The following is a 16,670-nucleotide window of genomic DNA, read 5'->3' as shown; positions in this document are numbered from 1 at the left end:
ATTGTTTCTGTAGCTGAATGTCACGAGGGCTTTTCAGAGAGCTTTGAGATCTGCCCTTCGAGGTGTGGCGGCACACATGAGCAAGACACTAAGTTAGGGAAGACTTCTGCAGGTTCTGTACCAACAGAGCTTGAAGGAAATGTGGTGCTTGGGAAGATGATGGGAAAAAATCTCCACTACATCCCAATTTCCTGTGATTGTCAGGATGTATGGAAGAGAGCCTCAGCAGTACCACTGGGTCCATGTAATAGGGCCTCGGAGTTTAAGAAGGTGCTTATATGGGATTGGATGTTACATAAAAGTCAAATTAATATACATATATCTAAATACTTAATTTACCTCTGACCACTAGCAAATCATTCATAGACCAAAAACATTCTATGGGCAACACTGAGCAGGACTGATTAAGTATATTTGGGGTAAGAAGAACTTTAGATCAAATATAAAAATGTTGCAGTGTTAAAAAATGGAACTGGTTTTAATTTTGATAATCATAAGCAACCAGAAAATTGTAGATGATATTGTTTAAAAGACTTGTAAGGAGAAATGCAAGAAAACACTGCTGAAAGTGATGGGAGAAAAACAAATAAACAATAAAAAAAACCCAAAACATTGTTTATACCCCAAGGTGTAGAGATTCTTCAGTACACCCATTACATGTAATCATTCTACTATATCCTCACTTTATGTCATCCTTGTGCAAGTGCTTGTATGCTAATAAAGTCCAATCATAAAAATGGACCTGCTTTAAAATTGAACAATTTGAGTAACAGGTCCCAGTTGTTTTCTTCTCTGGCAGGTACACAATGGAATGTCACACACACACAAAATTTCCTACAAGGCATAGTCAGTTTTTCTATTAGCAAATTTACTAGACTTTCTTTGCTCATAATTTTTATTTAAAAATCTGTTCAGTAGACTTCAGAGTCTTGCCAAAATGGTTGATAAACCCACACTGTGAGGTTTCCTCTAGAAAAGCCATCGAAAAGAAAAAAAAAAAATTTAAGAAATAATAACACAATAATTCCTGTGAGAAGAAAGGCTGCCTTGGACTGGCATGTGGAGGGTGAAAGGAGAAGAAAAAGCTAGCCTAGGGCAAAACACACTGGGCTGTAAAAGGATACATTAGAGAAAAGCAGTTTAATTCTGCTCTTTCTTGCTGCTTTCACACCTTAATAACACCTAAGGGCAGCCTCCTCTGCAGAGATCTGCAAGAATGCTCAGTCCCCTAGTGCAGGTATCCACAGGAGTGAGATTAAGGTGAGCTGGAGCCCTGCTCAGCTATCAGCCAAGCCTCAAGCACAGAGACCTCCATCCTTTCCCTTCTAAATCCCCAGGGCTGGTGGATTATCATGGATGATAGGTACTTCCGCCTAATACGAACTCACCCTGGGATTTGAAAGTAAATCAGAATAGTGAAGTTGTTTGGTGGGAAGTTTCAAATGGCAGTGACTGTAGCTGTGGTTTAATAGTGCCTGGGGCTCTTCCCTTTTCCTCTTCCTTGATATCTTGGAATCTAACAGGAATAAACTCTGGCTTTCAGTCTTTCTGAAATGGGAATTATGAATGCAACATTTTAACCTAGGTAAAGAAGAAAAGAAGAATTTATAACTGGGACACAGGGGTATGTATCAGACCCCAAAGGCCTTCAGAAGAGCAGAAGGTCATCTCCGCCCTATGTAGCTCCTCTCCACCCTTCCCTCTGTCTGCTTCATTCTTTCTTTGCCTATACTGGGTTTTTAAATGTTGCATGTTGTGCATGGAAGCTGCCCACACTGCGGCACCTCTAAGGAGGATTACAGTTGCTTTCAGTGACAATCGCAAATTGCCTGGAAGTAATTCTGATTGGCCCAATTTAGGTCCGGTGTCCAATCCACTGTGACCAAGAATTTGTGGTCACGTGGTACACTACAGTTGCCAGGGTGGAAAGTGGTGGTGCGAGAGATGTAATAATAAAATTAATGACTTCATTGTGAGCCTGGCAGATACTGCCCTCCAACACCAAAAAAATCCGTTCAGTGTAATACTTTATTCAAGAATGAGAAAAATCCAATGAACTCTCTAAAATCAATTGTATGATTTTGTAGATCGTACTTTTTTCACAAATCCAGCCAAGAGGGTAAACTGGAGGCTGGTTTGTTAGGTTTGGGTTGTTTATCGTTTTAAAAGAGTGCTTTGTTTTTTAGATTTTCATTGTTTATTTACCCAAAGAGATGCCTTTTGTCTTTCGTAATTCATCTGCCTAGAGAGCGTTTTTTTGGTTTTTGTTTTTTGTTTCTTCAATCCTTCTGCCTGGAGCCATCTTTTTACAATTCAAACAAATATGACATCGATGACCTAGTCATTTTTACTAAATTAATCTCTAGTTTCTAAAATATTAAGAGCTCTGAATGAACGGTTCTCTCCTACAGTGTTAGAAACACAAAGTCTTAAATTCTACATTTCTTTGGTTTATGTGGAGAAAGAGAATCTCTGTATCTCTCCACTCTACCATTCCCACAGTGTAGTCATTAGGGGGCCAATAAACTGATTCATGTTAAGTCACATGCAGTCAGGAGTCTTGACAAATACAGACTCTCTAAGATTGCTTTCTGTAGCATGTATATAATTCTTAGTGCATTATTAATGAAGTCTTAATTCTTAGAGCATGATTTAGGACAAATCATTTAATCTTGCTAGTTAGCCAAAAGAGCAAATGATCAAAGACTGAGCTCACAAGTAAAGTACAATCGATTCATGATAAATCAGCAGTGCTTGAATGCTATGTATAAAATCCATATGCACAAGAATCTGAAATATTTCTTCGTTTAATTATTCATCCATATCCTAGACTAAAGAAGAAAGCCAGGGGACAATTAGAAGATGGGAACAAAGGATTACATAGAAAATCCAATTCTCAAAGTAGTTCTCCTAACAATGCTGTCCTTTCAAAAATTTAAATTTTGCTCTTCTGCAACAGTAGTATCAAATATTTGGTCATTAGTATATATCTCCTTCATTAAAAATTGATTAAGCCAATATGCTAATCCTTCTCATTGCCTGTACAAAGAAAAACTAGTCAATAATATGGTTCATTGCCAGTATCAACACAAGCCACCAACTGCAGGACATCCAGCACTTCGAAGTGCTTGCAGTAGTATTTCCTAGGTCTAAAACTAAACCAAGTCCCCTTAATACTCTTCCTTACCTCCTGAATTACAGACGCGAATTCTATACTATTTAGATAAATACCTAATTCAGGACCGAGAGGAGCATACAAAACTCTAAGGGAAAGGTTTACTTTTTCCAACCTTCTAAAGAAACTGGACAGGCCAATAAATAGAAGTCCGTCATATTTATAGGTTCCAATAACATTTTCCTATTGTACTTAAACAAGCTTTTGGATTTACAATTCTCATTTCAAATATACTTTTAAGGCCAGGATAATACTCAATATGGCCTTAACAGAATTTTATTTCCTGTTTCATATTGGATAGACTACTCTAGCTGTAATAGGCTCATTGCCTGATGCATACAGCAGGTCAATACACCAAGACACTGAGTTGCAGCAGAGAAAGAGATTTAATTGCAGGGTCACTGAACAAGGAGATGGTAGGGAGCCTCAGATCTATCTCCCTGAAGAATTTGAGGATAACATTTTTAAGGGTTTTGGAGTGAACTGAAGTGTGGAGATTGTTGATTGGTGCTAGAGTGCACAGTGAAGTCATGGGATAGGGAGATGAATGAGGTGTATTCTTCTGCTGATCTCATTCTTCTGTGGGGGTCTTCAAACTGGTTGCTGGAATTCGGGATCTGAAAAACAATCTTGTCTACGGCCATACCACCCTGAACGCGCCCGATCTCGTCTGAAAAACAATCTTGAGTGAAGCAGAAGTAAAGTCTGCAAAGATTGCAAAGATATAAATTATTTAGAATAAGAACAGAAATCACAAGAAATGAGAAATTTTACAAAATTTAACAAAAGTCTTAAACAAAAGCCTCATGACTCTAATGACAGAGATCCTGTCTGTAGGAACAATGGGGATGCAAATTATTTCTTAAACAGTCTATGACCCTCATGTCAGACATCCTCCCTATGGGAACAGTGGGCATGCAAATCAATTCTTAAACAGCCAATGACCCTAATGTCAGAAATTCTATCTATGGAACAATGAGCATGCAAATGGACAGTATATAGTGTTACACGACTTTTAACAACAAGGAAGTGGGCCAGAGTGCAGCCTGATTAATGCTTAATTATAAGTATATTTCTGTCCAGAACTCGACATGCAATTCTTGTCAACTCCGTGGAGATAGTTTCAACATCACAGTATGAAAGATGTCATTATCATACATATTCCCATTAGAAATTTCTGGGCACAGAAAATAATACAGGCTATCTTTGTCACAAAATACAAACCTGCTATGTAGAAATCAGAGAGCAGTGGCTTGCTTATCTTTCTTGTCCAGTGTCCCTGGTACTAACAGCACCTGGATGATGATGATGATGATGATGATGATCATTATTATTATTATTGACAAGAAATACTTACATCTTGAGAAATCCTAACATCTCATTTCAGTGCAGCCCAGAAAGCACTGTAAATTGAATGAAAACTGAGGAGAGGGGTCTTAGATGAAACTGAGGCTATTAGGTTGTTTAGATTTTGTTTTTTGTTTTTTTGGGTTTTTTCCCCCGCTTTCCAGGATGGTTGTGGTAAAGACTTGAAGAGTAGCAAGTTTAAAAGCTGTAAGCAGGTCTCTTACATTAGAGATACAGACATTGATTCACCCTGGAGATGGAATGTTAAGGGAGTGGCCTTTTAGTTAATCAAATGCAAAGCCATTATGCAGACTTTATTCTTAGATGAGATTGAATCGCAGCTGACAGTGTGTGTGTGAATGTGTATATCTGTGACCATGCTTTGTAAGTATTGAGAAGGGACTCACAATTGCTAAGAGTTACAGTGGAGGTGTGTATAGGAATAGATTTTGGTTTTGGGGGCATGACGCTTATTTGGAGAGAGGCAGAAAATAAGTTTTTAAAGAAAAATTATGAAGATGTGAATGTATTTATTTAGAATGAGAAGAGAAATTACAAGAAATTCGAAATTTTCAGAAGTTGACAAATAAAAAAATCCAGAAATACTGCACAATGGCACTTATTAACGACCTTAAAAATGCCGTAATACTTTTTTCTAACATATGTATTTTTGCTGTATACTCTGAATTGCCTCTTGATATGATATTGATTTTATAATATTTTCCGTAGAGAGAACAGAAAGATAATTCAGTCTTTCCTCTAGACTGATCAAAATTTTTTTTAATTTGGTAGTTTAGAAAAATTTATTATAATTTCATTACTTATTGTTTGGGGTATCAAATTAAATTTTTAGGATTGTGGTTAATTTGGGAGACTCTCTGCCAAGATTTTTGTTTGTTTTTGAGACAGAGTCTTGCTCTGTTGCCCGGCTGGAGTGCAGTGGCATGATAACAGCTCAGTGCAGCCTTGACCTCCCAAGCTCAAGCGTTGCTCGCACCTCAGGCCCTCACCCCAAGTAGCTGGGACTACAGGCATGCACCACAATGCCCCACTAATTTTTGTATTTTTTGTAGAAACAGGGTTTCACCATGTTGTCCAGGCTGGTCTCGAACTCCTGGGCTCAAAGGATCTGCCTGCCTTGGCATCCCAAAGTGCTGGGATTACAGGTATGAGCCACTGTGCCTGGCATATTAAGTTCTGTTCATATGAGTCATAGGTTCTGAGGGCAATTTTGCACAATATTATCAATTTAATATGAATTCTCTTGGAAATTATTTTTTTAAACACTTTGTTATTGATGTCCTCACTGTAGTTGGGATGTATTACGAGTTTGTGTGTTTTATTCAGTCAGTATTTCTTGTTAAATCAGCAAGATATTTACATTTTTTCCACTTTGTATATGTGCAGCTCTTCCTTTTGATTGCATTGTCTGTCAATCCAAGAGCCTACTCATTACTCCCATTCAAACTTATCTTTTCCTCTTAATGAGTTACTCTTTTGGACATCATCTGATTTCATTGTGGTTGTTACAATGTACTTCTTTTTATCAGAGTAATTTCTATTGATTTTATCATTTATTCTTGTGGTTTTTCTTTTCTTATTTCATTAATTTGAATTTGAGTTTTGGTTCTTTAGTAAATACATTTTAAAATGGCAAAAGAATATCTTTCACATGTATCTACATCAAGAATCTACAATTTCTCTATCATTTTATTGAAATTTTTCAAACTGTTTTTCTAAATTACAATTAAAATGGAAATATCTTCAACACAACTTCTCCTTGTTCCAAAGTCATAATGCCCAAGGCCATTCTAAGGGGGAGTTTGAAGGAAAACCAATCATAGTGGAAAATGGTCTTGACAGATTACATTAAAATGCCTTACCTTTTCCTCCTCAGCTTTTAAAAGATATAACTGACAAATGAAAATTGTATATATTCATGTATACAACATGATAATTTGAGATACACATGCATTGTATAATAATTACCACAAATTAATTAATACATCCTTCACCACACAATTACAGTCTCCTGAGTAACCGGGTATATAGGCACGGGCTACCAAACCTGGCTAATTTTAAAGTTTTTCTTCGTAGAAACAGGGTCTCACTATATTGCCCAGGCTTGTTTTGAACTCCTGGACCAGGCAATCATCCTGCCTAGGCCTCACAAAGTGCTGGGATATACACACCAGGCCAGGTGTCCATACATTTTTCATGGGCTTGGAGACTTAATTAAAAGGCAGAAGGGGAAAAGTAGAGAGGAAAACTGAAGCAGTAGATTTCTAGGCAAACTTATCTTTTTCCTTGTAGGGTGTTTGTGTGTGTGTGTGTGAAGAGAAAAAAACAAAGAGGAAGAAGAAAACTTTGTTCTTTCCACTGCAGCACATTTGCTCGCACATTTCCAGGAATAATTTTTAATCTTGCTTTCCTCCTTCTTTTTCCCTAACAACGGACCTTCCAGACTACAGCTGAGTACACTAGAAAGTAAGCATATTGAAATTTCTTTGTATACATGTTATAGTAAAAGGAACATTTGGAGTCTCAGTTGGATTAAGGAAACAATAATTTAACTTAATGCAGGATCCACCTGCTGATAAAATGTGAGGTAACACACTTCTGAATGCCAATTTGAAAGATTTTTTTTTTTTTTTTAAGGTTGTCTGGGGGAAAAAAAAAAAACCGTTTGAACACTTGAAGGTGCAATTTTTTATCTGACCACCAGGGAGCAGACAAATCCCTTGAAAGAAAGGCTCTTCAATCAAATGAAAAAGTCAAAAACCACAAAAGGAAAACAAATGAAGAGCGTGAATTACCACAAATAAAATGAAAAACACATTTTTTTTAAATTTTGAAAATAAAAAATACCAGAAGGCATATGTTAAAACAAAACATTTCAGCCATTTTCCATCTGACTATATTTAAAGGTTTTCTCGTTCCTCTATTACTTGGAGGAGGCAATGTCTCCCCTCTTTGAAGGCAAACAAGTCCTACTTAAAGGAAAGATGTGCCAATTTACTGTCTACTCCCTAGAATTACTTGACACATCTAAAGAAAGTAAAGGTTGCGAGGTATCATGACAATCTATGGACACAGGCTTCCTTAGAAGTTCTCTTTAGTCACAGCAAAGCAAACTGAAAAAAACAAGTTGGTTTTCAGTTTAACTTAGTGTGCAAATGCCAATAAAGACTCAGTTTACTCACTGGCACATTTTAAAGTAAACGCCAGTCTGTCAATTATAAAATCAATACAATCATTTTATAAAATTCTTGATTATAGACAATTTTAAATGAATTATTCTTAAAGAACAAGACCAACATGTTATATATTTAATTTCATTTAAAGGAATCACTTCATGCTATAAAAAAACCTTCCTTGGTTTTATTTAAACAAGCCTTCCCCAGAGGATAGAGTCTTCAGTAGATTTAAGTTAGAAAATTCATCTTTGAAATTGGCGTATTAGTAATCTCTGTTCCCCAGTTTTTAACTCTTACACACTTCTATAAATCCACCTTCATCTTCCTGGAGTGCCAAATATATACATACACACATACATATACATATACAATTGTGACATAGTGACCAGCTTTCAAAATTGCCCTTCCAACCACTGACAGCATTTTTATAGGGCTTTAATACTTTAGTGAAAGGGTAAAGGTCTAGTGCAGAACTTTAGGCTCAGAATGCTGGGTTTAAATCTCAGCTTTACTACTTCATTAACAAATCACTTAACCTCTCTATAATTTCTTTACCTCTTTTGTAAAATGGGGAAAATAGTTATGGAACCTAACTCATAAGGCTGTTGTGACCCTTAAGTGAAAGAGTGTGTCCGGAATGATGTGACCTCTTAATGAACGTTAGTTGCATGTCTTCATTACAAGGGAAGTTTGCAATTTTTTCTTTTTTAAAAATAATTATAATAATTATTATTTTTGAAACAGAGTCTGACTCTGTCACCCAGGCTGGAGTAGAGTGGTGCTATCTCGGCTTACTGCAACCTTCACCTCCTGGCTTCAGAAAGTGATTCTCCTGCCTCAGCCTCCCCAGTAACTGGGCTTACAGGCGTGAGCTACCACACCTGGCTATTTTTTGTATTTTTAGTAGAGATGGGGTTTCTACTTTTAGCAGAGACCATGTTTAGTAGAGACAGGGTTTGTATTTTTAGTAGAGACCATGTTGTCCAGAATGGTCTCGAACTCCTGACCTCAAGTGATCTGCCCACCTTGGCCTCCCAAAGTGCTGAGATTACAGGTGTGAGCCACCATGCACTGGCACAAGGGAGGTTTTTTTTAAAGCCCCTTCTTCAGCGACTGGAATTATTAACCTGGAAGGTTTTCAGTTAAACAGGCCAGAGGATTCTGAACCTGGCTATGATTTAATGCCCAGAAGTACTTCAAAAGAACAACTGTGCATGACAATTGTTATGCTGTGTAGCCCTGTGCAATTCATTGAATTGTTTTTACAAATGAACCTCTTAATTTGTAAGGAAAGAATATTGATCAGGCAGAAAAATACCACATTTATATTGATTAGGCAGACAAATACCATATTTACTGTGATTTCCAAGCTCCTTCTCAACTAAGAAGTATGAAGGTACAATCTCAGATGATGAATACACGTGTCAAACCCAGTACATTCAAAACTGAACTCCTGACCACTTGCCCCCACATTCAGGGAGCACCCGCATCTTAATTTGTGGCCACTCCACCCCGCCCCTTGTTTAAGCAATACACAGTGGAGTGATTCTCCTACTTCACGTGTTCTCTCACACCCACATCCAGTCTCTTAGGAAATTCTGTTGACTCAACCTTCAAGGTATAAACAGTAGCTGCGCACTTTGCACTGCTTCCATTGCTGTCATTTCGGTCCTTGCCATCATCTCCCACCTGAATCACCATGACAACTTCCTGCTGGTCTTCCTGATTCCAGGTGCCCCCTGCCCCCGCCCCGCCCCAATCTATCCTCAACACAGCAGCCTGTCTCCAAAAGGAGTTGTTGTCTTTAAAGCAACTCCTTTAAAAACATAAGCCAGACTGTGTCACTCCTCTGCTCAGAACGCTGTAATGACCCTTTAGAGTAAAAACAAAGATTCTTTTAAGAGACTTCAAGGCTTTCTGTGATCTATCTCTCTTTTACTCCTCTGCCACGTGTCCTACGAGCCCCACTTAGCTCACTCCCCTCCAACCACATTGGCCTCTGAACTGTTTCTCAGGAACATTGGGTATGTCTACCTTAGGACATTTGAGCTAGCCTTCTCTCTGCTTAGGATACTTCCTTCGAGACAACTGCTGGGCTAATTCCCGCAGATCCTTCAGCACTTCGTTTGGATCTTGTTTTCACAGTATGGCCTACCCAATTATTTTATTTAATATTTTCCTTTGTCCGTCAGTATTTATTAGCTTCCAACATGAATATCTGTGTCTGTATCTGCCCCCTGAACAAGCCCTTCTCTTTCTCTCTTCTGTGCTCCTTATTTTTCACTGTCTGTTTCCCTCTTCTGAATTATAAATTTCACAAGGGCAGAGATTTTAATCTGTTTTATTCATCCATGTGCTCCCACTTCCTAAAAAACTCGATAAATATTTGCTGACTAATTAAATAGGTGGGAAGGAGGAAAGAGTAATGTGTAGAGAGCAACTGAGAAACATTTGAGATGATTTATTGAGTACTGTTCTTACTTGTTTTCCCCTTTTATATAAGATTGGCAAAATGCAAGCCTCGGTTCTATCACCATTTCTTGTCTAGAAGTTACTCTTCAAATACCAGGAGTAGATGGTGAAACACAACCATCAAATCACCCCTTGGGTATAACTGGGCCAGAACAATAACAATAAGAAGAATAGGAAACGATAAAAGGTAGAAAAGAAAATAGCAAATTCTTTGAATGTCGCTTCAGAGGCAAGTCAGTAGTTTTCCTATGCTTCAGGATTGACAAGATTCAGAAAGCACTACCCCAAAATAGACTGCCTTGGCATACTGACAATTTTAAACAGAAGGAATTTGAGAAACAGCAGGTGCAAGAAGGACTCTCTGAGCTTCCCCTTCAGCAGGTCATGAGACCCTCATGTGAGAGGTGCACTCCCTGTACCTGGAGGAAAGCATCCTGATCTCTGAAGATGGAGAGTTGCCAGGAGGAATCTGAAAGAACAGACTTTGCTAAGTGACCCCCACTTTACAACACTTAGCCGTTTCTCCTATGATGTCTCTTTGTGCTATCAAATTTTCCCACGACTCTCCACTCTTCATCACACCTAGCATAAAACCATGCAATATTAACAGTCTCTTCAGGTCTTTATTTCTTTAGGAAGGCTTCTGTGTCATGTGAAACTTATAGTAAATAAATTAGTGTGTTTTTCTTTTGACAATCTGTCTTTTGTCAGTCTAATTTACAAGACTCCATCCAGTGAGCCTAAGATGGGTAGGAAAGAAAAGGGTTTTTTCTTGCCCTAACAATCCAGTTCATCAAATATAAGTTCACATTTGTATTAGTTTTCAGGAAAACTGGTTTGGATCCAGCCTATTAAAAAATTGCCTCAGCAGAAGTTAAAATTGATAATTTAAAAGACCAGTAAATTCAGCAAACATATACTGAGTGAGATATAAACAGTGTGTGAGTTGCAAGTGGGAAAAAAAAAAAGACACTGTCTTTGCCCAGTAAGTGGTTATAATTGGGTGGGAGACACAAAGATGTAACAGCAATAATTACAATCTTCTGTAGAATGTGATAAATGCTATAATAACGGTACAAAAATGTCTAAAACAACAATAGGAGTGATTAATTATGATACATTGAGATACTCATTTTTAAAAATTTTATTTTAAATATGTTTTTATTTCTTGCAAGACGCTTCAACTAAACTGACCTCAGTCAACAACAGAAAATTGCTATGAGTTTTGTTTTGTGTTATCAGACTCTAGTCTCTTTGTTTCCCACTACCTTAGTTGTTTAAGCAATTTGCTTTGAAAAGTACAAACTTCTGAACCCTAAAGCTTTAAGGAGTATGTTTAATCTAGTAATTACCCATAATCTAAAGTGCTAACAAGACTCAATTCATCTTATTATCTGAGGTTGAAATTAAACAGAAAATATAATGTAGATCCCATAAAATGCAATTCTTGAACCTACTGAAATATTGAATACTACTATCTGATTGAATTTCATTTAGATGATCACAGTTATAAATATACAACCAGAACAAAAATGATGATGAAATTCCTACGCTAACATTCCCTATTTCAGTGAATAATAACATTAGAATCAGAAACTTGGGAATTATTTCGAAACCTTTCTTTTCTTTCTCTCATCCAATAGTCAATCAATCACACAGTCTTTCCAATAAATTCCTTGGTCTCTTTACTGTTATCCTAATCCAATCTACTACCCGATCTTTGTTTTTTCCAGTGTAAAATTCTATTTTATTTTATTTTATTTTCAACTGTCAAATAATAATTGTATATATTTATGGGACACAATGTGATATTTCAAAATACATATACATTGTGGAATGATCAAGTCAGTAATTAGCACATACATCAACACAAATATTTACCATTTTTTGTGGTGAGAACATTTAACATTCTCTCTTTCAGCTATTTTGAAACATACAATATATTATTAATAACTATAGTCACCTTACTATCCAATAGAATGCCAGAAATTATTCCTTCTATTTAACTGTACCCCTTACCTGTTGATCAGTGCCTCCCCATCCCTATTTACTCCCAACCCCCATGTCTAGTAACCATTGTTCTACTCTTTACTTCTGTGAGTTCAACTTTTTTAGATTCCTTGTGTAAGTGAGACCATGTGGTGTTTGTTTCTGTGTTTAGATTATTTCATTTAGCTTAGTGCCCTCTAGGTTCATCTACATTGTCGCAAATGACAAAATTTTGTGTGTTTTTTTTTAAAAGGCTGAATAGTATTCCATTGTGTGTGTGTGTATATATATATATATCTCTCTCGCACATTTTCAATTCATTTGTTGATGGACATTTAGGTTGCTTCCATATCTTGGCTATTGTGAATAGTAGTGAGATTGCTTGGCTGTATGGTAATTCTATTTTTCAGATTTTTGAGGAATTTTCATACTATTTTTCAAAATGGCTATATTAATTTACAATACCACCAATAGGGTATAAGGGCTTCCTCTTATCCACGTCCTCACCAACACTTGTTATCTTTCATCTTCTTTATAGTAGTCAATCTAACAGTCTGAGGTTTTATCTCATTGTGATTTTATTTTGCAAAATAAAGCCACACTGACTTTGATGACTAGAGATGTAGAGCACTTAAAAATATGTCTGTTGGCCATTTCTGTCTCTTCCCTTGAAAAATGTCTACTCAAGTCCTTTGTCCATTTTTAACTAGGGTTATTTATTTTCTTGTCAAATGCTTTTTCTTCATCACTTGAGATAATCATGTGATCTTTTTCCTTTATTCTCATAATGCGGTGAATTGTATTTATTGATTTCTATATGTTAAACCAAATTTTCATCCCAGGAATAAAACCCACTTGGTCATGGTGAATGAATCTTTTAATGTACTGTTGAATATGGTTTGCCAATATTTTGTTGAGGATTTTTCAGCTATGTTCATCAGAGTAATTGGTCTTTAATTTTCTCTGTTTCATTGTGAGGTCTTTGTCTGGGGTATTAGTGTGATACTAGCCTTGTAAAATGAATTGGAAAGTAGTCCCTCCTCTTCAATTTTTGGAAGAGTTTGAAAAGGATTCATATTAGTTCTTCCTTAAATATTTGGTAGAATTCAACTGCAAAGCCATATAGCTGTGGGCTTTTCTTTGATGGTGGATTTTAAATTACTGATTCAATCTCCTTACTCATTACTGATCTATTCGCATTTCCAAATTTTTCGTGACTCAGTCTTGGTATGTTACAAATTTCTAGGAATTTATCTATTCAAGTTTGTCCAATTTGATGGCATGTAATTGCCTATAGTAGTTTCTTATGATCCTTTGTATTTCTGTGTTATCAGTTATAACATCTCTTCTTTCATTTCTGATTTTTTAAAATTTGAGTCTTCTCTCTTCTTCCCTAATCTAATAAAGAATTTGTTCATTTTGTTTAGCTTTTCAAAAAATCAAGTCTTTGTTTTGTTTATCTTTTCTATTGTTCTAATCTCTATTTCATTTATTTCTGTTCTGATCTTTGTTATTTTCTTCCTTCTGCTAATTTTAGGCTTAGTTTGTTCTTCTTTGTCTACTTCTTTGACATGTAATGTTAGGTTGTTTATTTGAGATCTTTCTTATTTTTTTTCCTCTATTTTTGATGCAGGCATTTATTGGTATAAACTTCTCTCTTAAAATGGCTGTTACTGCATCTCATAAGTTTTGGTATTTTGTGTTTTCATTTACATTTATCTCAGTATATTTTTAAATTTCCCCTTTACTTGCTTCTTTGATCTCGTAGTTGTTCAGGAGCATGTTGTTTAATTTCCACATACTTGTTAATATTCCATGATTTCTCCTGTTATTAATTTCTAGGTTCATACCGTTGTACCCCCACATATTACTTGGATGATTGCAATGGATTAATATCTGGTCATTCTAGATTGACTTTTGCTCTCCTATAAGTCTCCACACTGCAGCAAGAGTGATTCTTGTTTGAGTGTGTGGTTATTTTGGGACCCTGGGTGTTAAGAGTTGGATTACTCATGTTTCTCAGCTCAAGGCATTCTATCTTCATCAGTCCATGCAATGTTTCCCTCTTACTTTATATTATTTTTTCCCTGCACTGCCCATGAACATTCTTTTCTCCTCTCACTCTGCTTATTTATATAATTAGATGTACTTGCAAGAAATATGATTTTGCTTCAGTATGATGGATTTTAAAATAGAATATATGTTACTATGCAAAGATTATACTCTTCATTTTACTTTATTTCCCTGAACATTGAATCTTAATATTGGCCTATTATGCTGTTTGAATATCTAGTTATTTTACCTGCTGTCTAGTTATTCACTAGATATTTACTACACTTTTATTCATCATGCCATGAACATGAATTCTTTTGTTCAACATGTATTTATCAAGTACCAACTAATTTTCAGACAATTTTCTAGGCCATGGAGATAATAAGAGAAAATAAAATGGACACAAATTCATGTCTCTTAGGAACTTACATTTTAGGGGTAGAAACAGATAATTAGTAAATAAACAAAGTGTAAATTATGTTACATGGTACCAGTCACAGGAAAAAAAATTAAGCAGAAAAAAAATGTAAGAAGTGTGTATGGATTGAGAATGGTCAGGGAATACTCTTGTGTTCTAAGAAGGTGACATTTAAGTTAAGACCCAAAGGACATGAGGGTGTGAGCCACATGAGTAATTGGAGGAAAAACATCTCAAATACAGAAAGGATAAATTAAAAACCTAAGGGAAGAATGTACACATATGTTTAAGAAACAGCAAGGAGGCGAACATGGTTAGAGTAGAGTGAAGTAAAGAACAGGACAAGTGAGATTAGAAAAGAAATATGGAAAAGCATTTCTAGGGCTTTGTATTAATGTATCACTTGAAGAAATTAAGCTTTCAGACTGAATTAGATGAGAAACCATTTAAGTATTCGAGTAGAGGAATAACATGATTAGATATGCGTTTCATCAGGATCTTTCATATTACTGTGTTGAAAATAAGCAAGGTAGAAGTAAGGAGACTATTTTAGAGTCTTGCAGCTGTCTTGTGAGAAAATGGTAGCTAAAACCAACATGATAGCAGCGGAGGTGGTAGGAAGTTATTTGACTTTTGATGTATTTATTTGAGATATATATTTAGAATGTGGAGACAAGCAATTTTTTTGATAAATCACAACACTATGAAATAAAGAGAATTTTAAAAGATTCAGAAGTTTTTGTTCTGAGCAACTGAAATAATAAATTGTCATTTACTGATGGGAGGAGACTGCAAAAGAAGCAATTTTGGAGAAGAAATATATTTCAGGTTTGTCTATATGGCTTGAGATGCTTTTTAAATGTCTAAGTAGAGTGGTTGATCAGACCGTTGGTTTTATGAGTCTAGAGTTCAGAGGGAGAAATCTAGGTCAGTGATATAACTTTGGAAATATTCAACATTTGAAAATATTTAAAGCTATGAAATTGAATTAGTTCAGTAAGAGAGTAAGTATATTTAATATAAGGGAAGGCACCAAGAACTGATGCCTAAGTCATGCTAACATCTGTAGATCAGGTAGGTGAGGAAACACAGTAGAAGTTGTTTCCAAATTTAATTCTCCATCTAGTCTAATAGAGATTTTTTAAAAGCTTTACTGTTTTAGTTTATGGAAATACACATTAGGTAAAAACAAGAACCTAGGTTTGGGGTGTTAATGAGTTGGCAATACCAGGAGACATTCTACACATACACAAATTAGTACATAAACACATTTCCCACAATGCCAAGAGAAATTGTACATAGACACAAGTTGTACGTAAATACATTTCCCGTTTGCCACAAGAATACTCGCCAGAGGCCTTGAAGCTGCAACATTTAACTCAAGATAACTCACGGATTATAGTCCTAATCTTACGCTCAAAGTTTGTCCAATTATTAAATACTGATGATTATATACATTTCTGTTATATTAGGATTAGAGACAAGTTCTGTTTAGAAATAACTCCAAGAATGTTTTTTACATTTTATTTTCACATTGAAAATCAGTTAGGTTTGCTTCAGCCTCAAAGTGTGTGTTCATGTAAAATTAAGTGAGCACTGGCAGTAGCTGAACTTTTTTTTCTTTGTTTTTGAGACAGTCTCGTGCTGTTGCCCAGGCTGGAGTGCAGTGGCACGATCTCAGCTCAGCCTTCACCTCCTGGGTCCAGGCAATTCTCTTGCCTCAGCCTCCCTATTAGCTGCGATTACAGGCACCCACCACCACGCCCAGCTAATTTTTGTATTTTTAGTAGAAATGGGGTTTCACCATGTTGGTCAGGCTCGTCTCCAACTCCTGACCTCAAGTGATCCTCCCACCTAGGCCTCCTAAAGTGTTGGGATTACAGGCGTTAGCCACTGCACCTGGCACATTTTTTTTTTTTTCATAAACATGACATGCGTTAAGTAGCTTTAACTTCTCAATTTCCCCAGCAAGCTGAAGGCTCTGTACTTATTTTGAGGGGACACACACACACACCGAACC

At 36.2% G+C, this 16,670-nt stretch overlaps 1 long non-coding RNA gene across 1 annotated transcript; it reads right to left on the bottom strand.

Moving 5' to 3' along the window:
• Positions 1–461: 461 nt before the first annotated feature.
• Positions 462–8,063, bottom strand: LOC119620641 (uncharacterized). The gene is made up of 3 exons (XR_005237192.1): positions 8,021–8,063; positions 4,400–4,470; positions 462–1,581 (listed from the first exon to the last, which is right to left on the bottom strand). It is a non-coding gene; the product is annotated as an uncharacterized lncRNA (long non-coding RNA).
• Between the last annotated feature and the right edge of the window lie 8,607 nt (positions 8,064–16,670).

This window comes from Chlorocebus sabaeus, chromosome 11 (assembly GCF_047675955.1).
Source record: "Chlorocebus sabaeus isolate Y175 chromosome 11, mChlSab1.0.hap1, whole genome shotgun sequence".
In the NCBI taxonomy this organism is placed as follows: Eukaryota; Metazoa; Chordata; class Mammalia; order Primates; family Cercopithecidae; genus Chlorocebus; species Chlorocebus sabaeus.
Note: the sequence above shows the minus strand (reverse complement) of the source record. Positions and strands in the feature narration are given on the sequence as shown.